The 23,491-nt window shown below is 38.7% G+C and overlaps 1 protein-coding gene across 3 annotated transcripts in view; it reads left to right on the top strand.

Annotated features, from left to right (window-relative positions):
• NCALD (neurocalcin delta) overlaps positions 1-23,491 on the top strand; it is a 489,836-nt gene that overhangs the window by 351,833 nt on the left and 114,512 nt on the right. The gene's annotated exons all lie outside the window — the stretch shown is intronic.

Raw genomic sequence — 23,491 nt, 5'->3', positions numbered from 1 at the left:
GTTAAAGCATATACCTTGTTAGTATCTTGGTTTAGGGTATTTGCTAGATTCTGTGTCAGTAATTCAGAATCTAAAGAACTACTTTAAATTTGTGTGTATGATATACAGAAAAATGTACCAGAAAAGATAGCTCCTCAACAATTAAATTACTTTTTTAATTAAAAAAAAGTTTTATGGAAAACCTAGGTAAGTGTGCCCACTGAGAGGGATGGAGCCAGATAAAAGTTATTCCCTGAATCATTCACAGGAAGCTTTTATAGCAAAGTAGGGAATGCCAGAAGTGCATAAAATGTTACAGGATGTCACCCATATGGGTTAACATTATAAAAACAAGACCTTTAAAATATTCTGGAGTCTTTATAACACTGTATAATGAGATGTGTAGTGATCGTGAACATCTTTCATTTCTTGTTAAGTTTCTTGTAAGTTATCTTCTGTCAAAATATGAAAAGGATTATTGAACTTAAGATGAGTTATTCATTTTTTCTTTTAGGAAGTGATGAGATCCAAGTATGCTGGCCTTTTCTGTGATAAAAATTATTACATCTGAAAAATAATTTTTAAAAACATAAACATTACCACTGCAAAATTTTCATGAAGAATGAAGGTGGGAAGGAGACATTTTCTTAGTCTAACTTAACCCAAGAAGGCCATGACCAAGATGAGCTAAATGTTTTATCTTCCTCAAACCCACCACCTCAGGCTGGGTTAATTGCCCTCTTTCTCTCTGCACTCCCGTAATAAATACCCTGTGTATCCATGTATCCATCCACCCACCCACCCTTCTAACAAACACATATTGATCACTTACTACAGCGGTTCTCAACCTGTGGGTCGCGACCCCTCTGGGGGTCAAAAGATCCTTCCACAGGGGTCACCTAAATACATCCTGCATATCAGATGTTTACAATTCATAACAGTAGCAAAATTACAGTTATGAAGCAGCAATGAAAATAATTTTATGGTTGGGGGTCACCACGTGAGAAGTTGTATTAAAGGGTCGCAGCATTAGGAAGGTTGAGAACCACTGACTTACTAGGTATCTGCATTTTAGATGGTGAGGAGAGAAAATAGTACACAAAATCATCAAACATCCCAGCTCTCATAAAACTTACATCCCAACTGGGGGAAAATGGATCATTTAAAAAGTGAATAAGATATGTCACTTAGATGGTGATAAATGTCATGGGAAAAAAACAAAGGAGAAAATTAGAAATGAGGGAGTGCCAGAGAATGCATTGCATTTTTAACGTGAAAGATCCAGAGAGCCCCATTGAGAATATGATGTAGAGAAAAGACTGGCAGGAGGTAAAAGGTGAGACCTGCAGGAAACTGAAGGTAAGTATTTACTCAATGGGAGAACACTAGGTACAAAAGCCCTTGGGGAGGACTGTGCTTTTGGTTTTAGCTGGAGGTGAATGACTGAGAAGGAGGGGAACAACTGAGACCAGGAGAGTGGGGAAGAAGGGTATTGGGGTGTGGGGTGGCTGGCAGACTGGGCAGAGCCTTGGGAGCCTTGTAAGGTTTGAGCTTTTACTCTGCATGAGATGGGAAGTCCCTGGAGGGTTCCAAGCAGAGGCTATGACGTGGTCTGCCTTTTGTTTTAACAAGTTTGGGCTGTGTTATCAGGAGTAGACAGAATGAGGGCAAGAACAGAAAAAGAGAATTGTAAGAGGCAGGACTGTGATCAAGGTGAGAAATTGTCCGAGGTGGCTTGGAACAGAGTGGAGGTGCCAAGAAGAGTTTGGATTCTCAATCACCATGTTACGATGAAAGTGTCCCCTTGCTCTCTCCTCTACAGGTGTTCCTGGCACCTGTCACAATACTCACCCGTAAATGTCATGAACTGTCTCCTTTTTGGAAATGAACCGTGCTCATTTTGAAGGTTATAGAGAGTTCATTTGTCTCAAGTTGTGGAGGAAAGGCAGTTGAGATAGAAAAAGTGATTTATTTAGGGATTAAAAGAAAAAAATCAGTAGTTGATAGTGATTTACTGTGGGAAAGCAGATGATTAGGGCAGTATGTTCTTGGTCATAGGAGCTGATTTTAACAAAAATCCTCCTTTCCCAACACAATGCTGGGTATTGTGGTCGAAGACTGTCTCAATCTGATGTAATACTTGGACCACTCCATTGCACAATTCCAGGACATGCCTTTCCCACAGAATGCAGTGCAATGTGGATCCAGGGTTGTGCAACGTGGTGATGATTTATAGACATCTATCTATTATATCTTCCCAGTGTCACCAATTTACATAACAGAAACAAAGCAAAAGCCATGATCTTACATACTATTTGTTCATGGACTTGTTGGTTTGGGTAGTTTTTTTTTTATTTATTTATTTATTTTTATTTTTTTTTTTTTATTTTTTATTTTTTTATTGTTGGGGATTCATTGAGGGTACAATAAGCCAGTTACACTGATTGCAATTGTTAGGTAAAGTCCCTCTTGCAATCATGTCTTGCCCCCATAAAGTGTGACACACACTAAGGCCCCACCCCCCGCCCTCCATCCCTCTTTCTGCTCCCCCCCCATAACCTTAATTGTCATTAATTGTCCTCATATCAAGATTGAGTACATAGGATTCATGCTTCTCCATTCTTGTGATGCTTTACTAAGAATAATGTCTTCCACTTCCATCCAGGTTAATACGAAGGATGTAAAGTCTCCATTTTTTTTAATGGCTGAATAGTATTCCATGGTATACACATACCACAGCTTGTTAATCCATTCCTGGGTTGGTGGGCATTTAGGCTGTTTCCACATTTTGGCAATTGTAAATTGAGCTGAAATAAACAGTCTAGTACAAGTGTCCTTATGATAAAAGGATTTTTTTCCTTCTGGGTAGATGCCCAGTAATGGGATTGCAGGATCGAATGGGAGGTCTAGGTTGAGTGCTTTGAGGTTTCTCCATACTTCCTTCCAGAAAGGTTGTACTAGTTTGCAGTCCCACCAGCAGTGTAAAAGTGTTCCCTTATCTCCACATCCACGCCAGCATCTGCAGTTTTGAGATTTTGTGATGTGGGCCATTCTCACTGGGGTTAGATGATATCTCAGGGATGTTTTGATTTGCATTTCTCTAATATATAGAGATGATGAACATTTTTTCATGTGTTTGTTAGCCATTCGTCTGTCGTCTTTAGAGAAAGTTCTATTCATGTCTCTTGCCCATTGATATAAGGGATTGTTGGCTTTTTTCATGTGAATTAATTTGAGTTCTCTATAGATCCTGGTTATCAAACTTTTGTCTGATTGAAAATATGCAAATATCCTTTCCCATTGTGTGGGTTGTCTCTTTGCTTTGGTTATTGTCTCCTTAGCTGTACAGAAGCTTTTCAGTTTAATGAAGTCCCATTTGTTTATTTTTGTTGTTGTTGCAATTGCCATGGCAGTCTTCTTCATGAAGTCTTTCCCCAGGCCAATATCTTCCAGTGTTTTTCCTATGCTTTCTTTGAGGATTTTTATTGTTTCATGCCTTAAATTTAAGTCCTTTATCCATCTTGAATCAATTTTTGTGAGTGGGGAAAGGTGTGGGTCCAGTTTCAGTCTTTTACATGTAGACATCCAGTTCTCCCAACACCATTTATTGAATAGGGAGTCTTTCCCCCAAGGTTAAGTTCTTGTTTGGTTTATCGAAGATTAGGTGGTTGTAAGATGTTAGTTTCGTTTCTTGGTGTTCAATTCGATTCCAAGTGTCTATATCTCTGTTTTTGTGCCAGTACCATGCTGTCTTGAGCACTATGGCTTTGTAGTACAGACTAAAATCTGGTATGCTGATGCCCCCAGCTTTATTTTTGTTACTAAGAACTGCCTTAGCTATACGGGGTTTTTTCCGGTTCCATACAAAACGCAGAATCATTTTTTCCAAATCTTGAAAGTACGATGTAGGTACTTTGATAGGAATGGCATTGAATAGGTAGATTGCTTTGGGAAGTATAGACATTTTAACAATGTTGATTCTTCCCATCCATGAGCATGGTATGTTCTTCCATTTGTTAATATCCTCTGCTATTTCCTTTCTGAGGAGTTCATAGTTTTCTTTATAGAGGTCCTTCACCTCCTTCGTTAGGTATATTCCTAGGTATTTCATTTTCTTTGAAACTATGGTGAAGGGAGTTGTGTCCTTAATTAGCTTCTCATCTTGACTGTTATTGGTGTATACAAAGGCTACTGACTTGTGGACATTGATTTTATATCCTGAAACATTACTGTATTTTTTGATGACTTCTAGGAGTCTTGTGGTTGAGTCTTTGGGGTTCTCTAAGTATAAGATCATGTCGTCAGCAAAGAGGGAGAGTTTGACCTCCTCTGCTCCCATTTGGATTCCCTTTATTTCCTTGTCTTGCCTAATTGTATTGGCTAGAACTTCCAACACTATGTTGAATAGTAAAGGTGACAGAGGACAACCTTGTCTGGTTCCAGTTCTAAGAGGAAAAGCTTTCAGTTTTATTCCATTCGGTAAAATATTGGCTGTGGGTTTGTCATAGATAGCTTCAATCAGTTTTAGAAATGTGCCACCTATGCCTATACTCTTCAGTGTTCTAATTAGAAAAGGATGCTGGATTTTATCAAATGCTTTTTCTGCATCTATTGAGAGGATCATGTGATCTTTATTTTTGCCTCTGTTAATATGGTGGATAACGTTTATGGACTTGCGTATGTTAAACCAGCCTTGCATCCCTGGGGGTTTGGGTAGTTTATAGTAGGTTGATAGATGATTTCTAAACATGTCAGATCCTCATCCCTGGAACCTGTGAATGTTTCCATTTGTGGAAAAAAGGTCTTTGCAGATGTGATTAAATTAAGGCTCTTGAGATTGGGGGGAGAGAATCATGGATTATGTAGATAGTCCCAAAAGCAATCACAAGTGTCCTTATAGAGGAAGGCAGAGGTAGATTAGACACACATGGAAGGGGAGAAGGCGGTGTGGCCTGGAGGCAGAGACCGTGGTGTTGCAGCCACAGCTAAGGGATGCTGACAGCCACAGACCCTGGAAGAGGTGAGGAAACTTCCTCCTGCTGATACTTTTATTTTGGCCCAGCGGCAGTTCTGATTTTGGTCTTCTATCCTCTAGAACTGTGAACTGTTGTCTCAAGTCAGCAAGTTTATCGAAATATTATCATAGCAACCCCAAGAAAATAATATAGTAACGTGATAGTGAGTTAAGTAGTGAGTTAAGCTTTAATCTATTTTTGAGGTGGTCATTTATCCTCCAAAAAAGCAACTAAATTTTGTCTTTAAATTTTTTATGACTATTTCAGCAATGACTCTGTGCACAAGAATGATTTTAAAGCAGAGGCAAAGGTGATTATAATGCTTTTTGGTAGGGAGTATCCCTGTTAAGCTGGGTGCCTCCCAACTTAGGGTCTGAAAAGTCTGTTTTCTAATTAGCATTTTTATAAATTTTAAATAATGGTTGAAAGGAAATTAGGCTACTGAACAATTTTGCCTTATGTTTTTACTTACTTTATGGGTAAAATTCAATCTATTCAAAGATTCCTAATCCCCACCTGCAGACATAATCGATATTTTTGTTTCCTGAAAAAACTGAGAGCAAGTTTCTCTCTGGAGCTTAGGGTCATTCTGTAAGGATGGTGGCAATACACATCCTAAAGACTGTCTTATTCTCCACGTATCCACATTCTAAGGCAGCCCAGAGCTAACTGGATGGCTCAAGGATCCTCCTGTTGGAGTCATTCCTTTGTCTATATAGGTTTCCTCACATTTCCTTAAGTCCTTGGGCTCCTTCATGTTTGGATGACCTGGACTAGAAGATGCTCATGGACAAGCCTTCCAGACAATGAGCTCTCCTCTGCCACATTGTGCTCTGTACTCTGGAGGGGAGGGAACACACAACCTTCTGCTCAGGGGATGACAACAGATGGATGCAGGTGGTCCTTGCCTCAGCATTTGGGAAATGCCATTTGAACACACTGGGCACCTGTGAGTCTGAAGGAATCACTGCAGGGCAAGCTGGGTCACTTGTAGGGGTATCCACATTGGGGCCCTTCACAAATAAAGGAGAAGGAAATAAAATGTTACCTGTCCACTTGCCTCTGAAAAAGATTCCTTACCATGTTGCAGAAACATAGTCCACTATATAATGACTCTGGTGGGTGATAATGCTCAGATTCCCCCTTGATATCACATGTGATCTACTATTAGTTTGCGTAGAATGGAAAGCCTCTGTCCAGGCTTATTACCATAGTGTGGGACATTCAGGAAAGCATAGATTGTCAAGTCAAATGGATTCGGGTTCAAATTTGGGGCTCACCTCATTCTACCTTTGCTGCTTGGCTGAATTTGATTACCTTTAGTCTTATCACCTGTAAAATGGGAATAATATTTCTCAATTCATAATGTTCTTGTCAAAATTTAGGCAAAGAGTTAACAGAAAAGACTTTTAACACTGCTGGGCAAATAGTAGTCACTCCATTCTTTGTCTTTTTTAGCTTGTCTTATTATTGAGCTAAACAAAATTCACAAGAAGGATAGTAAATTTATTAAAATCTTTGCCTGAATGAGTAGTAAGTACAGTGGTTCGGCCAAAAAAAATGGAAATTTATATAAGATAATGAGAATAGATCCACAATGGGTTATTAGAGGAAGGCACAAGATCTGTGTGTATTTGTACCCCAGCATGGTAGTTTTATTTATAAATCTGGAAGCTGTTGTTAGCCTGTGAAAATAGCAATAACAATGTTTTGTTCATAGACACAGCTTTGGGCCCCATCAGAACCATGGTACAAAAGGCCAGTGGAAACTGAGAGGGCTCAATAGATAGGAAGGCTGGCGCTGATCAGTACCCAGTCCTGCCAGGAATAATAACATACTCCGGCTTCTATATAAAGGTTGGGAATGGGCCAGAATGACAGTTAGAATAGAGCATAGGTTCTGTGCTCTACTTCCCAGAAGGTATTTTTTTCTCCCCTTATTCTTTGAGATCAGAACAAAGAAACAATTGACTGGATATAGAAGTTTCCTGACAAGTAAATGACATTTTGTTCAGGATAATTGCAGGGTTAGCATTGTTTCCTTTTGACAGTTGATCAAAGGGAAATTAAAATTCTCAAGGCAAACTGCCCCCATGTAGATCAATAAATAAGCCAGTGGATTCAGTTTTCTTCCTAAGACTTTGGAAGGCAAACTGAGAGAACTTTCTAGAATTTCCCTCCTCGGTTGACTCCATTGGCGTTCCCCTATGCAGTTGCTTCATTGGCGCAGCCACTGGGTGGTTGTCACCCTCCACCATACACAGAGAATTTTATGGTTTCCTTCTGGAGCTTTGCTGCCTTCTGATCTTAAGCTCTAGTTAAAAAACAACACATTCTGAGCATCATATTGAATTTTTCTTGTATTTTAAGAACCCATCAGACCTGTAAATGTCTGTTGGCTCCATCCTTGTTTTTAGAGATGATTTTTCCATGCTGTTGACATTAAGAAGACTAGAAGCTAATGGTTTTTACATTTTTATTTTTTCAAAGTTTTGCTAGGATTATCCAAAAATATTGTTTTAAAACAATATTGTGCTAAAGAGTTCTGTTAAATTATACAACAGGCCAAACTCAGGCTGTTGGTTGGAGTGCTGTTCACCAGTGGGGAGGCCTCATATTCAGAAACTTAGACTTCAACAAAGAAGGATGCTTCTTGTCTTTCTGGTGCCTCATATTCAGAGGCCTCATATTCAGAAACTTAGACTTGAACAAAGAAGGATGCTTCTTGTCATTCTGGTGCCTCCTAGAATCGCAACCTTTTAACCAGAGGCTCCAGGACCTAGTTATTCTTCTAGTTCTAAATTCATTTTTCCTTCTCTTTTGATGAGGTGAAAAATGTCATGGCCTTGCTAATGACAGGGGGGAAAAAAAAATAAAAGAATTTTACATTGTCCGTGTTCACTATATTTTTAATTTTCTAAAACTTGTGACTGCTTGCCAGATTATTCTGGCTTTCTATGAGGATATGCCATTTGTCATCAGAAAACTTTTGAACTCTACATAAATGCAAACTATCAGAGGACATTTTTATATCTTGACAAGGCTTGTAAAAACAATTAGACCGCATTTTATGGGTTTTGTTTGGGTTGAATATGATTCTGGTCACCCAAAAAGGATTTCTCATTCATTCCTTGATTTATTTTATCAGTAAGGGTCTAATCAGGAAAATATAAACCATGTTAGGTATGTCAAACAACAGAGATTTCAAACAGACGACTGGTTGTAAAAGTAAGAGCTGAAGGAACCAAAAAAAAGGGGTGGGGGGACAACTTAGAAAATTGAATTGTAAAACTGTTCCCACTGGAAGAACCAGGCAGCGGGGTTCCCCAGCACCCCAGCGTATACTTGCTGGAAGTATTGGAGTCTGCATCTGATTTTGAATCTTCTGATTTGATCCCTGGAACTGCAGAGGCTGTAGAAACCCGTAACTACTGAAATCTGCTGCTGGTGCTGGAACAGCCCCCATCACTGGAGCCCAGACCTGCCTGCTGCTGTCACTGGAACAGCTGAACGCCACTGCTGAGAGCGGAGAGAAGAATGGCTTCTCCCCACGTCCCCTTCCTGACACCCTCCATGTCTGTGGCGGCTCGGATCTAATCGGAAGTCAGCTGGCAGGATTCTGGGGAATGGAACTTGTAGCTCCAACAGGTTAGCTCTCTGCAACACAGAGGCAAGCCTAGGAGGAAAAGAACGGCAAAAACTGTACAGAGTGGACAGCAATTTTCAGAAAATCTAAACCAATATCAACTAGCTTTCCTTTAGTTTTTGCTGTAAGACTCTAGTTCACATTTCTCTAAATTCAGATCAAAAATCCTCCTGTTTTTGATGGGTGGAAGTCTCCACCCTCAAAAAATGAGTATTCATTCATCTATCCATTCATTCATTCATTTAACAAATAAATATATTTTGAGGTCCTAGTATGTGCCAGGTACTGTTTAATGCTGTGAATACAGAGTGAACAAAATAGGGGAAAGTCCCTGGTCTTACAATGTTAAAGCTAAGTAATCTCTAACTTCTTTTTTTTTTTTTTTTTTTTATTGTTGGGGATTCATTGAGGGTACAATAAGCCAGGTTACACTGATTGCAATTGTTAGGTAAAGTCCCTCTTGCAATCATGTCTTGCCCCCATAAAGTGTGACACACACCAAGGCCCCACCCACCTCCCTCCTTCCCTCTTTCTGTCCCCCCCCCATAACCATAATTGTCATTAATTGTCCTCATATCAAAATTGAGTACATAGGATTCATGCTTCTCCATTCTTGTGATGCTTTACTAAGAATAATGTCTTCCACTTCCATCCAGGTTAATACGAAGGATGTAAAGTCTCCATTTTTTTTAATGGCTGAATAGTATTCCATGGTATACACATACCACAGCTTGTTAATCCATTCCTGGGTTGGTGGGCATTTAGGCTGTTTCCACATTTTGGCAATTGTAAATTGAGCTGAAATAAACAGTCTAGTACAAGTGTCCTTATGATAAAAGGATTTCTTTCCTTCTGGGTAGATGCCCAGTAATGGGATTGCAGGATCAAATGGGAGGTCTAGCTTGAGTGCTTTGAGGTTTCTCCATACTTCCTTCCAGAAAGGTTGTACTAGTTTGCAGTCCCACCAGCAGTGTAAAAGTGTTCCCTTATCTCCACATCCACGCCAGCATCTGCAGTTTTGAGATTTTGTGATGTGGGCCATTCTCACTGGGGTTAGATGATATCTCAGGGTTGTTTTGATTTGCATTTCTCTAATATATAGAGATGATGAACATTTTTTCATGTGTTTGTTAGCCATTCGTCTGTCGTCTTTAGAGAAAGTTCTATTCATGTCTCTTGCCCATTGATATAAGGGATTGTTGGCTTTTTTCATGTGGATTAATTTGAGTTCTCTATAGATCCTAGTTATCAAGCTTTTGTCTGATTGAAAATATGCAAATATCCTTTCCCATTGTGTAGGTTGTCTCTTTGCTTTGGTTATTGTCTCCTTAGCTGTACAGAAGCTTTTCGGTTTAATGAAGTCCCATTTGTTTATTTTTGTTGTTGTTGCAATTGCCATGGCAGTCTTCTTCATGAAGTCTTTCCCCAGGCCAATATCTTCCAGTGTTTTTCCTATGCTTTCTTTGAGGATTATTATTGTTTCATGCCTTAAGTTTAAGTCCTTTATCCATCTTGAATCAATTTTTGTGAGTGGGGAAAGGTGTGGGTCCAGTTTCAGTCTTTTACATGTAGACATCCAGTTCTCCCAACACCATTTATTGAATAGGGAGTGTTTCCCCCAAGGTATGTTCTTGTTTGGTTTATCAAAGATTAGGTGATTGTAAAATGTTAGTTTCATTTCCTGGTTTTCAATTCGATTCCAAGTGTCTGTGTCTCTGTTTTTGTGCCAGTACCATGCTGTCTTGAGCAATATGGCTTTGTAGTACAGACTAAAATCTGGTATGCTGATGCCCCCAGCTTTATTTTTATTACTAAGAACTGCCTTAGCTATACGGGTTTTTTTCTGGTTCCATACAAAACGCAGAATCATTTTTTCCAAATCTTGAAAGTACGATGTTGGTATTTTGGTAGGAATGGCATTGAATAGGTAGATTGCTTTGGGAAGTATAGACATTTTAACAATGTTGATTCTTCCCATCCATGAGCATGGTATGTTCTTCCATTTGTTAATATCCTCTGCTATTTCCTTTCTCAGGATTTCATAGTTTTCTTTATAGAGGTCCTTCACCTCCTCCGTTAGGTATACTTCTAGGTATTTCATTTTCTTTGAGACTATGGTGAAGGGAGTTGTGTCCTTAATTAGCTTCTCATCTTGACTGTTATTGGTGTACACAAAGGCTACTGACTTGTGGACATTGATTTTATATCCTGAAACATTACTGTATTTTTTGATGACTTCTAGGAGTCTTGTGGTTGAGTCTTTGGGGTTCTCTAAGTATAAGATCATGTCGTCAGCAAAGAGGGAGAGTTTGACCTCCTCTGCACCCATTTGGATTCCCTTTATTTCCTTGTCTTGCCTAGTCGTATTGGCTAGAACTTCCAGCACTACGTTGAATAGTAAAGGTGACAGAGGACAACCTTGTCTGGTTCCAGTTCTAAGAGGAAAAGCTTTCAGTTTTACTCCATTCAGTAAAATATTGGCTGTGGGTTTGTCATAGATAGCTTCAATGAGTTTTAGAAATGTGCCACCTATGCCTATACTCTTCAGTGTTCTAATTAGAAAAGGACGCTGTATTTTATCAAATGCTTCTTCTACATCTATTGAGAGGATCATATGATCTTTATTTTTGCCTCTGTTAATATGGTGGATAACATTTATAGACTTGCGTATGTTAAACCAGCCTTGCATCCCTGGGATGAAGCCTACTTGATCATGATGAATGACTTTTTTGATGATAAGCTGTAATCTATTGGCTAGGATTTTGTTGAGAATTTTTGTGTCTATGTTCATGAGTGAGATTGGTCTGAAATTCTCCTTTTTGTTTGGGTCTTTTCCTGGTTTTGGTATCAGGGTGATGTTTGCTTCATAGAATGTGTTGGGGAAGATTCCTTCTTCCTCAATTTTTTGGAATAATTTCTGCAGTACAGGAATAAGCTCTTCCTTGAACGTTTGATAGAATTCTGGTGTGAAGCCATCTGGACCAGGGCGTGTTTTGGTTGGAAGGTTTTTTATTGTTTCTTTGATCTCAGTGCTTGAAATTGGTCTGTTCAGGATCTCTATTTCTTCCTGGCTGAGTCTAGGGAGACGGTGTGATTCCAAATATTGATCCATTTCTTTCACATTGTCAAATTTCTGGACATAGAGTTTCTGGTAGTATTCAGAGATGATCTCTTGTATCTCTGTGGGATCAGTTGTTATTTCCCCTTTATCATTTCTGATTGAGGTTACTAGAGGTTTTACTTTTCTATTCCTCGTTAGTCTGGCCAATGGTTTATCTATTTTATTTATTTTTTCAAAAAACCAACTCCTTGTTTCATTAATTTTCTGAATGATTCTTTTGTTTTCAATTTCATTGATCTCTGATTTGATTTTGGATATTTCTTTTCTTCTACTGAGTTTAGGCTTAGATTGTTCTTCTTTTTCCAATTCCATAAGATCTCTTGTGAGATTGTTGATGTGCTCTCTTTCTGTTTTTCGAATGTAGGCATCTAAAGCGATGAATTTTCCTCTCAAAACTGCTTTTGCAGTATCCCACAGGTTTGGTAGCTTGTGTCTTCTTTGTTGTTATGCTCAAGGAAGTTAATGATTTCCTGTTTTATTTCTTCCTTCACCCATCTGTTATTCAACAGAAGATTGTTTAGTTTCCATGCCTTTGGGTGGGGTCGAGCATTTTTGTTAGAGTTGAGTTCCACCTTTAGTGCCTTATGGTCTGAGAAGATACAAGGTAAAATTTAAATTCTTTTGATTCTGTTGATATTTGTTTTGTGTCCCAGGATATGATCAATTTTGGAGAATGTTCCATGGGGTGATGAGAAGAATGTATATTCTTTATCTTTGGGATGGAGTGTTCTATATGCGTCTATCAAGCACAGTTGTTCTAGGGTCTCATTTAAGTCTCTTATATCCTTGTTTAATTTCTGTTTAGAGGATCTGTCCAGCTCTGTAAGAGGAGTGTTAAGGTCCCCTGTTATTATGGTATTATCAGATATCATATTGCTCAGACTGAGTAAGGTCTGTTTCAAAAATCTGGGAGCATTTAAATTGGGTGCATAGATATTTAGAATTGAAATGTCTTCTTGTTGTATTTTTCCCTTGACCAATATAAAGTGACCATCTTTGTCTTTTTTGACTTTAGTTGCTTTAAATCAACATGTATCTGAAAATAAGTTTGCAACTCCTCTTTTCTTCTGAATTCCATTTGCCTGAAAAATTGTCTTCCAACCCTTGACTTGGAGCTTTAATTTGTCTTTTGAAGCCAGGTGTGTTTCTTGCAGACAGCAAATGGATGGCTTGTGTTTTTTAATCCAATCAACCAATCTGTGTCTCTTCAGTGGGGAATTCAAGCCATTAACATTTATTGAGATAATTGATAAGTGTGGTAGTATTCTATTTGTCTTATTTTGTGAAAGTCCATTGCTTAGCTTTATCTTTTGCATCAGTGTGGAGGTTTGGTTCTGTCCTTTAATTTCTGAGTTCCTACTTTGCTGCTGATCCATTGTGATGGTCAGTGTGCAGAACAGGTTGAAGTATTTCCTGTAAAGCTGGTCTTGTTGTGGCGAATTTCCTCAATGTTTGTATATCCGTAAATGATTTGATTTCTCCATCAATTTTTAAGCTTAGCTTAGCAGGGTACAGAATTCTGGGCTGGAAATTGTTCTGTTTAAGTAGATTAAAGGTAGATGACCATTGTCTTCTTTTTTTTTTTTTTTTTTTGTAGAGATAGAGTCTCACTGTACCGCCCTCCAGTAGAGTGCCGTGGCGTCACACGGCTCACAGCAACCTCCAACTCTCGGGCTTACGCGATTCTCTTGCCTCAGCGTCCCGAGTAGCTGGGACCACAGGCGCCCGCCACAACGCCCGGCTATTTTTCCGTTGCAGTTTGGCCGGGGCCGGGTTTGAACCCGCCACCCTCGGCATATGGGGCCGGCGCCCTACTCACTGAGCCACAGGCGCCGCCCGACCATTGTCTTCTTGCTTGGAAAGTTTCATTAGAGAAGTCTGTGGTCACTCTGATGGATTTGCCCCTGTAGGTCAACTGGCACTTACTCCTGGCAGCTTGCAGAATCTTTTCTTTTGTCTTGACTTTGGACAGGTTCATCACAATGTGTCTTGGAGAAGCTCGGTTAGAGTTGAGGCGACCTGGGGTCCGATAGCCCTCTGAAAGCAGTGTGTCAGAATCTTTGGTGATATTTGGGAAATTTTCTTTTATAATATTCTCTAGTATGGCTTCCATTCCTCTGGGGCATTCTTCTTCCCCTTCTGGAATTCCTATCACTCGTATGTTGGAACGCTTCATAATGTCCCATAATTCTGATAGTGAACGTTCTGCTTTCTCTCTTTTCTTTTCTGCCTCTTTTACTATCTGAGTTATGTCAAAAACTTTGTCTTCTACCTCTGAAATTCTTTCTTCTGCATGGTCTAACCTGTTGCTGATACTTTCCATTGCATCTTTAAGTTCCCTAATTGACTGTTTCAGTTCCTTCAGCTCTGCTATATCCTTTTTATATTCTTCATATCATTCATCTCTGATTTGATTCTGTTTTTGGATTTCCTTTTGGTTATTTTCCACTTTATTAGCAGTTTCCTTCATTGTTTCCATCATTTCTTTCATTGTTTTGAACATGTGTATTCTAAATTCCCTTTCTGTCATTCCTAACATTTCTGTATAGGTGGAATCCTCTGCAGTGGCTACCTCATGGTCCCTTGGCGGGGTTGTTCTGGACTGGTTCTTCATGTTGCCTGGAGTTTTCTGCTGATTCTTCCTCATGGGTGATTTCTTCTATCTGTTTCCTTGCCCTAATTTTCCTTTCACTTCCTCTTGCTCTTTAAGTTCTCGTGCCTGTGGAAGTTGCGGGCGGGTTTAGACGGATTGAACACATGCGACCACTTGCCGGTTTTCCACTGTTTTAGTCCTCTTCTTGGGGTCCAGAAGTCTCTCGCTGACTCCCTGTATCCTCTCAGGGGTGATGATAGGCAGATCCCACCAGCCAGAGATGCCTGGAGTCCTATATCCCCAGACTCACGGTGCCTAGATGCCAGTAATCTCTAACTTCGAAATACTTCAAATGCACCTTAAATTTTGATGCCATATTTTCATTAAAGCAGGATTGCAATTATTAAGTGTATAAAATTACTGGAGGTCAGTAAGTGGAAGGTGGAGGAATTATCTTCTATCTGGCCTATTCTATTATTAAGTCCCTCTTAATAATAACAAATAAATCAAAACATTTACCCTCATAGTTATTAAGGGGAACACGAGTTAAAATACTTCTTATTGCTAGTAACAGATAATCTAATTTAAAAATCTAGGTAATAAAAAGAGTTCGGCAAAATGTAAAGTTGAAAGGGAGAGTGATTTTCGGCACTGTTTCATCCGCAGGTTTAGAAGGTGTCAGGGCCTCAGCCTCAGTTTTCTGAAAGCCCCATGGAATGCCAGCCAGCTTGTCCATTCCTCTGCTCACTGCTTTGTGTTTGCAGCTGGGCAGTGGGTTCTCCCTGTTCCCCTTTACTCTGTAAGGAGGGCGCTGCTGATTTTCAACTCAAGAGGCATGACTTAGCATGACTTACATGAAGCCTTAGGACAGTATAACTGCAAACAGGTTCATTCCTTCTTTAACATCCAAAATCCAATTAAGAATAAATACAGATGTGTACAGTTGACAAGTGTCAAAAATGGCCTGGCATTGTCTGTCACAAAAGGTTCTGGCAAAACCCATGGGGTGGGAAGGATTTGGGTAGAGACCACCAGAGACCTGATATCCATATAATAGTAACCTATCATAGTCATCATCGTCATCACCACCACCTCACTGGGATAAAGTGGGAATTGGGGAGAGAATGATTTCAATTTGGGAATGTGCAAAGCTATGTCTGGTGAAGGATTAAAATTTTGGTTTCAAAAAATAAAGGAGCAGCAGCCATAATACAGTTTATAGACAAGCAAATACAAATGGCAAACAAATATATTTTTTAAATGTAAGACTCTATAGCAGTTCTAGAAATAAAAATCCAAATGATGTCAAATTATAATCTGGCACATATTAAGCTAGGAGTTGTCATTTATAATAGGGAACATCTAGAACAGTTGAACTCTACAGTGCTCAGAAAATGGTTAAACATGCCATGGCATCAGTTCATTGGAAACTGGGTGGCAGTTGAAAGGGATATGAAAAGGACAAATACGGAGGCTTCGAAGGCTTCTCCAGGGTATTTATTGCCTACAGTGAGTGAAAAAAGAGGGAAACCTCTGGCTTCTCAAAGTTCTGGATTTGAGTGCCTGTTCTTGCAGACCTTTCCAGCTCCATCTATTAAGTCAGGCAACTCCAGCAAGTGTCAGGCTGGGTCCTAAGATTCAGTGTTCTCTTGTCTGTGATAATGATACTTAACTCGTGGCACTATTATGAAGCTCAAATGAGACCACTTGAACAAAGCAGTCAGCACAGTGCCAAGTGCAAAACAAGCCACGCAAATCACTACCTAAATGTTATCACTGTAACTATGTTTATTTTTTTCTTTGAGAGATGAGAAGGGAGGCTGACAGAAGTGGAAGAAAGGCCCCATGTCTGATAATGGAATGGGGGAAGTTTTACTAATGTTTTATAATTTTAAAATGTTGACATCGTAACGAATGTATTCTTAAGTCCAAACACCTCTTACCAGGACCTCGTCTTCTGAGCAGCTGGAGCGCTTGATTTCACCACTAGTGCTCGGAATGAGAATATTAAACTGAAGGGTCCACCGTACAGATTTAAATTGGCTGACTGTGTCTTTATCCTTTCCACAGCTGCTTTGAGAGAAACTGCTGCTCTTAGATATCTGATTATTCCACACCTGTGACGATATAGTATTGCTCCTTGAGAACCAAATCATGTTTGAAATTTCTAGCGTCAGATGGTCTTTAAAAAATGAATGGCTTAGCGTTTCCTCAGAATGCCGCATTCATGGGAGGGGTCTTCCACCTGACCTATTGGGAACAATGCATCTTTCAGGCTGCTGGGCAGTGAATGGGACGCTCTGAACTCCTCTCTTTAGAGTTATTATTCTGAAATCCTCATTGTCGGCAATGCTTTCTTGGCAGCTGGACAGTAAAATGCATCTTTCTATCAATTCAGTCTTTTTCCTTTTTTTTTTTTTTTTTCATTAGCTGCTTGGCTAAAAAAGCAAAAGCTGGCATAGCTACATTTTATTTCTGTGCACCTGCATTATTTCTGCCATCAGAAAGTCGAGGCAAGAAGCTGGAAACTGTGATTATTATTAGGCTTGGGAACCGCGAGGACAAGCCAAAGAGACTTTCTTTTAGCGTGGGTGGCAGGAAAATAAAATGACAATCCAGAAAGAACAAATTCTGCGGCATGAACTCTGAAAATGATCCTCCAGGTAACTGTGGAGAGGATGGCATCTTAGCCAAACGCTTGGTCTGCTTCCCAGTCCTCCGGAGGCTCTGCCACTTGCTGCCCCAGCTAGGTGGGTTCTGTTAGCCTGGTGGAGCACCTTCCCGGGACCAGGGGAGGAGGGGGGAGGAGAACAAGGGGCTTCTATTCTGTCCATGAATAGCTGTCACAAGGGCTCAGTTTGGGTTTGACCAAGGAATTGGAGCAGCCAGCAGTGCAGAGCAAGGAAGGGACATCGTAAAGTGCTTCTGTGGCTTGAGAGATAAAAACATCATCTTTTGGTTTTGAAATGGATAGAAACTTCCTGAAGGGAAAGCCATAAGGAGAAAAGGGAATATGAATATGCTGATTTCATTTTCTTAAAAAAAAAAAAAAATTGAGAGGAAGATACAGATTTCCCATTTATCTGCTATCCCCCCCCATCCCCCACGTAAATCCTCCCCAATTATCAACATCGTTAACATTGTGGTACGTGGTTAAAACTGATGAGCCTACCTTGACACACAGCCATCCAACATCCATGGTTTGCATCAGGGTTCACTCTTGGTGTTGCAGGGTTCACTCTTGGTGTTGTACATTCTATGAGATTGCACAAATGTGTGATAACATGGTTCTACCATCCGAGCATTTTAAGGTAAGCAACATTTTACCTCTACATCTTAGGGTTTTTACAATTCTGATCTTGACAATTAAATTGACATAAGACAGATCAACAGGAGAAAAGCATACAAATTTATTATGAGTTTCACATGACACAGGAGCCCTCATAAGCAAACGCAGGCCTAAAGTGGCAAAACCTAAATGCTTTTATATAAGATTGAACAAAGAGGAGCAGTTGTGGAAGATAACTCAATTATGTGGGGAGACTAAAGGAAGATAAGAATTATTTTTAACAAGGTCTGTTTGTATAGAATTCTTTCAGCAATGACTTCCCATCAAAGAATGTTTCTTTTTTCTTGGTACAGGGAGACCATCTTCCACATGGCAGTGTTTATCTCCTGTTTTCAGGAGAAAAGGGAGTTTGGAATGCCCTTCTTGCATATTTCTTAAGTTTTTACTCTAAATAATCCTTATACCACAGCGGCATATTTTGAGGTGCATCTTCTGCCACATCTCACTGCCATACAAATCCTCTGTGCCTATCTATTCAGCACTCCCTCCCGGCAACCACTGTAGGTAGTTTATTATTTTCCTAAATTGTGTCCACAGTTTTGCCTTTTCCATAATGTCTCATAGCTGAAATCATACAATATGTAGCCTTTTCAGACTAGCTTCTTTCATTTAGTAATACACATTTAAGGCCCCTTCATCATGCCTTTTTGTGGTTTAATAGTTCATTCTTTTTTAATGCTGAATATTCCATTGTCTGGATATACTAGTTTATTTGTCTGTTCACTTACTGCTGGACATCTTGGTTGCTTCCAAGTTTTTTTAACTTAATTTTTATTAAATCATAACTGTATACATTTATGGGGTACAATGTGATGGTTTGATATATAATGTGGAATGCTTAAATCAAACTAATTAACATAACCATCATCTCACTTATTTTTGTGGTAAGACATTTCTAATATACTCTTAGTTGTTTTGAAATGTACCCTTGAATTGTGTACATTAGGTGAGATCACACCAAATACCCTCCCTCTGCTCACCCTCCGTTCTCTTCTTTCTTTATGGACTATCTTTGTGTTTTATCATTCATTTGAATGTGTAAGTGCTTATATACTGGTTTCATAATAGTATTGCGTACATTGGATACTTTTTCCCCCATTCTTGAGATACTTTACTAAGAAGAATACATTCCAGCTCCATCCAAGTAAACATAAAAGATGTAAAGTCTCCCTCATTTTTATAGCTGCATAATATTCCATGGTATATACGTATACCACAATTTGTTTATCCATTTCTGGGTTGATGGGCATTTAGGCTGCTTCCATGACTTGGCTATTGTGAATTTGGCTGCAATAAACATTTTGGTGCAAATGTTTTTGTTGTAAAATGATTTTTGTTCATCTGTGTAGATACCTAGTAATGATATTGCAGGATCTAATGGTAGATCAACTTTTAGTTCTTGAGAATTCTCCATACTTCTTTTTGAAAAGGCTGTATTACTTTGCTGTCCCACCAGCAGTGTAGAAGTGTTCCTTTCTCTCCACATCCACGCCAATGTCTGCAGTTTTGGGATTTTGTGATGTGGGCTAATCTTACTGGAGTTAGGTGATATCTCAAGGTGGTTTTGATTTACATTTCTCTGATGATTATAGATGATGAGCATTTTTGCATGTGTCTGTAGGCCATGCACTGTCATCTTCAGAGAAGTTTCTGTTCAAGTCTCTTGCCCACAAAGAAATGGGTTTGTTTGTTCTTTTCTTGTTGATTAGTTTGAGTTCTCTGTGGATTCTAGTTATCAGACCTTTATAGAAGTATAACCTGCAAAATTTTTCTCCCATTCCAAGGGTTGGCTTGGTTGCTTTACTTAAATACTCTTAGCTATGCAGCTTTTTAGCTTGATCAGATCCCAGTAATGTATTTTTGGTGTTGCTTCAATTGCCGGGGGTGAGGGGGTCCTCGTCATAAAATATTTTCCCAGGCCAATATCTTATAGTTTCATGTCTTAAGTTTAAATCTATTTTCCAGTGAGAATCAATTTTTGTTAGTGGTAAAAGATGTGGGTCCAGTTTCAGTTTTCTATGGGTCACTAGCCAGTTTACCTAGCACCATTTGTTAAATAGGGAATCTTTACCCTAATGAATGCTTTTGTTGCACCATTTGTTATGTAGGGAATCTTTACCCTAATGAATGCTTATTAAAGATCAAATGATGATATGTGCTTGGGTTCATCTCTTGGTTCTCCATTCTGTTCCATATATCTACATCTCTATTCTCGTGCCAGTGCCATGCTGTTTTGATCACTACAGATTTATAGTATAATCTGAAGCCTGGTAACGTGATGCCTCCTGATTTGTTTTTATTTTTAAGTAATGTGTTGGCTATTCAAGGGTTTTATGATTCCATATAAAATGTAGTACCATTTTTTTCAAGTTTTCTAAAGTATGACATTGGTGCTTTGATAGGGATTGCATTAAATCTGTAGATTGCTTTGGGTAGTATGGACATTTTAACAACGTTGATTCTTCCCAGCCACAAGGATGATATATTTTTCCATTTGTTAACATCTTCAGTTATTTCTTTTCTTTTCTTTCTTTTTAAATTAAATCATAGCTTTCTTTCTGAAAGAGTTAAGATTAGGTTAGGGGTACAATGTGCTGGTTTTATATATAATTTGAAATACTTTCATGAAACTGGTTAACATAGCCTTCACCACATTTTCTTAGTTATTGTGTTAAGACATTTATATTCTACATTTAGTAGATTTAACATGTACCCTTGTAAAATGCATCATAGGTGTAGTCCCACAAATTACCCTCCCTTTACCCATAATCCTCCCTCCCCTCCCCTGCCCCTCCTGTTTTCCCTTCATCTTGGGCTGTAGTTGGTTATAGCATTCATATGGAAGTGTGGGTGCTTATAAATTGGTTTCATAGTAGGGCTGAGTACATTGAATACTTTTTCTTCCATTCTTGAGATACTTTGCTAAGAAGAATATGTTCTAGTTCAATCCATGTAAACATAAATGAGGTAAAGTCTTCATCTTTTTTTTTTTTTGTAGTTTTTGGCCGGGGTTGGGCTTGAACCCACCACCTCTGGCAGTGCCCTATTTCATTGAGCCACAGGCACCACCCTTGATTTGCATTTCTTTGATGATTAAGGATAATGAACATTTTTTCATGTGTCTATAGGCTGTGGGACTGTCTTCTTCAGAGAAGTTTCTCTTCAAGTCTCTTGCCCACTCTGAGATGGGATCACTTGTTCTTTTCTTGGTAATACGTTTGAGTTCTCTGTGGATTCTGGTTATTAAACCTTTGTCAGAGACATAACCCGCAAATATCTTCTCCCACTCTGAGGACTGTCTGCTTCCTTTACGTACTATGTTCTTGGCTATGTAGAAGCTTTTTAGTTTGATCAGATCCCAGTAATGTATTTTTGGTGTTGCTTCAATTTCCCAGGGGGTCGTCCTCATAAAATATTCTCCCAGGCCGATTTCTTCAAGTGTTTTCTCTGTACTTTCTTCTAGTATTTTTATAGTTTCATGTCTTAAGTTTAAATCTTTTATCCAGTGAGAGTCTATCTTTGTTAATGGTGAAAGGTATGGGTCCAGTTTCAGTCTTCTCACCCAGCACCATTTGTTAAATAGGGAGTCTTTTCCCCACTGAATGTCTTTGATTGGCTTATCGAAGATCAAATAATGGTAAGTAACTAGGTTCATCTCCTGGTTCTCTGTTCTATTCCATATATCTGCCTCTCTGTTTTTGTGCCAGTACCATGCTGTTTTGATCACTATCGATTTATAATATAGTCTGAGGTCTGGTAGCGTAACTCCTCCTGCTTTGTTTTATTTCTGAGTAATGTCTTGGCTATTTGAGGTTTTTTCTGATTCCATATAAAATGAAGTATTTTTTTTTAAGGTCTTTAAAGTATGACAGTGGTGATTTAATAGGGATTGCATTGAAATTGTATATTGCTTTGGGTAGTATGGACATTTAACAATGTTGATTCTTCCCAGCCATGAGCATGGTATGTTTTTCCATTTATTAACATTTTCAGCTATTTCTTTTCTTAAAGTTTCATAGTTCTCTGTATAGAGCTCTTTCAAGCCCTTTGTTAGGTAAATTCCCAAATATTTCACCTTTTTTGGCACACTGTGAACGGAATAGAGTCCTTGACTGTTTTTTAAGCTTGACTATTGTTGGCATATATAAAGGCTCCAGATTTGTGAGTATTGATTTTGTAACCTGAGACACTGCTATATTCCTTGATCACTTCTAAGAGTTTTTAGTTGAATCCCTGGGGATTTCCAGATACATAATAATATCATCTGCAAAGAGTGAAAGTTTGATCTCCTCTGACCCTGTATGAATACCCTTGATTGCCTTTTCTTAACTGATTGTGACAGCTAACACTTCCATTACAATGTCAAAAAGCAGTAGAGACAATGGGCAACCTTGCCTGGTTCCTGATCTGAGTGGAAATGATTTCAATTTAACTCCATGCAATACAATGTTGGCTGTGGATTACTGTAGATGGCCTCTATCAGTTTAAGAAATGTCCCTTCTATACCAATTTTCTTAAGTGTTCTGATCATGAAAGGATGCTGGATATTATCAAAAGCTTTTTCTGCATCAATTGAGAGAATCATAATGGTCTTTGTTTTTTATTTTGTTTATGTGATGAATTATATTTATAGATTTACATATATTGAACCAGCCTTGAGACCCTGAGATAAAACCAACTTGGTCATGATATATAATTTGTTTGATGTGTTGCTGGATTCTGTTTGCTAGAATCGTATTGAATATTTTGCATCAATATTCATTAGAGATATTGGTCTATAATTTTCTTTTCTTGTTGGGTCTTTCCTGGTTTGGGGATCAAGGTGATGTTTGCTTCATAGAATGTGTTGGGTAGTATTTGTTCTTTTTGTTTATTTTGGAAAAGGTTAAGTAATATAAGTACTAGTTCCTCTTTAAAGGTTTGGTGGAATTCTGATGTGAAGCCTTGGTCCTGGGCTTTTCTTTTGGGGGAGATTTTGTACAGTTGATGCTATTTCAGAATTTGACATAGGCCTGTTGAACATTTCGACTTTGTTCTGGCTAAGTCCGGGAAGGTGGCATGCTTCCACGTGTTGGTCTGTTTCCTTCATATTTTCATATTTCTGAGAATAGAGTTTCTTGTAATATTCATTAAGGATTTTTTGAATTTCTGAGGAGTCTGTTGTTATTTTGTCTTTGTCATTTCTGATTGATGAAATTAGAGATTTTACTCTTTTATTCCTGGTTAGATTAGCTAAAGGTTTATCTATTTTATTGACCTTTTCCTTTTTTAATATTAATTATTTTTTATTAATTATTGACCTTAAAAAAACCCGGCTTTTTGATTTATTGATCTGTTGTATAATCCTTTTGTTTTCAATTTCATTTAATTCTGCTCTAATTTTGGTTATTTCTTTCCTTCTGCTGGGCTTCAGATTGGAATGTTCTTCCTTTTCCAGTTGTTTGAGGTATCCTATTAATGGTGTCCCATTAACTTCCTCTCTTTCCATTCTCTTGAAGAAGGCTTGCAATGCTATAAATTTTCCTCTTAGGACTGTCTTTGTGGTATCCCAGAGGTTCTGGTAATTCATGTCTTCATTATCTTTTTGTCTCCAAAATTTGGTAATTTCCTTCTTAATCTCATCTATGACCCACCTATCATTCAGTATAAGGTTATTTAGTTTCCATGTTTTTGTATGAGTATGCAGATTTCTGTCATTACTGAGTTCAACTTTTATTCCATGATGGTCTGAGAAGATTCAAGGAATAATTGCTATTATTTTAAATTTGCTGAGGTTAGACTTGGGACC

The sequence above is a fragment of the Nycticebus coucang genome, chromosome 13, assembly GCF_027406575.1.
Source record: "Nycticebus coucang isolate mNycCou1 chromosome 13, mNycCou1.pri, whole genome shotgun sequence".
In the NCBI taxonomy this organism is placed as follows: domain Eukaryota; kingdom Metazoa; phylum Chordata; class Mammalia; order Primates; family Lorisidae; genus Nycticebus; species Nycticebus coucang.
This window is presented reverse-complemented; position numbering and strand designations above follow the sequence as displayed.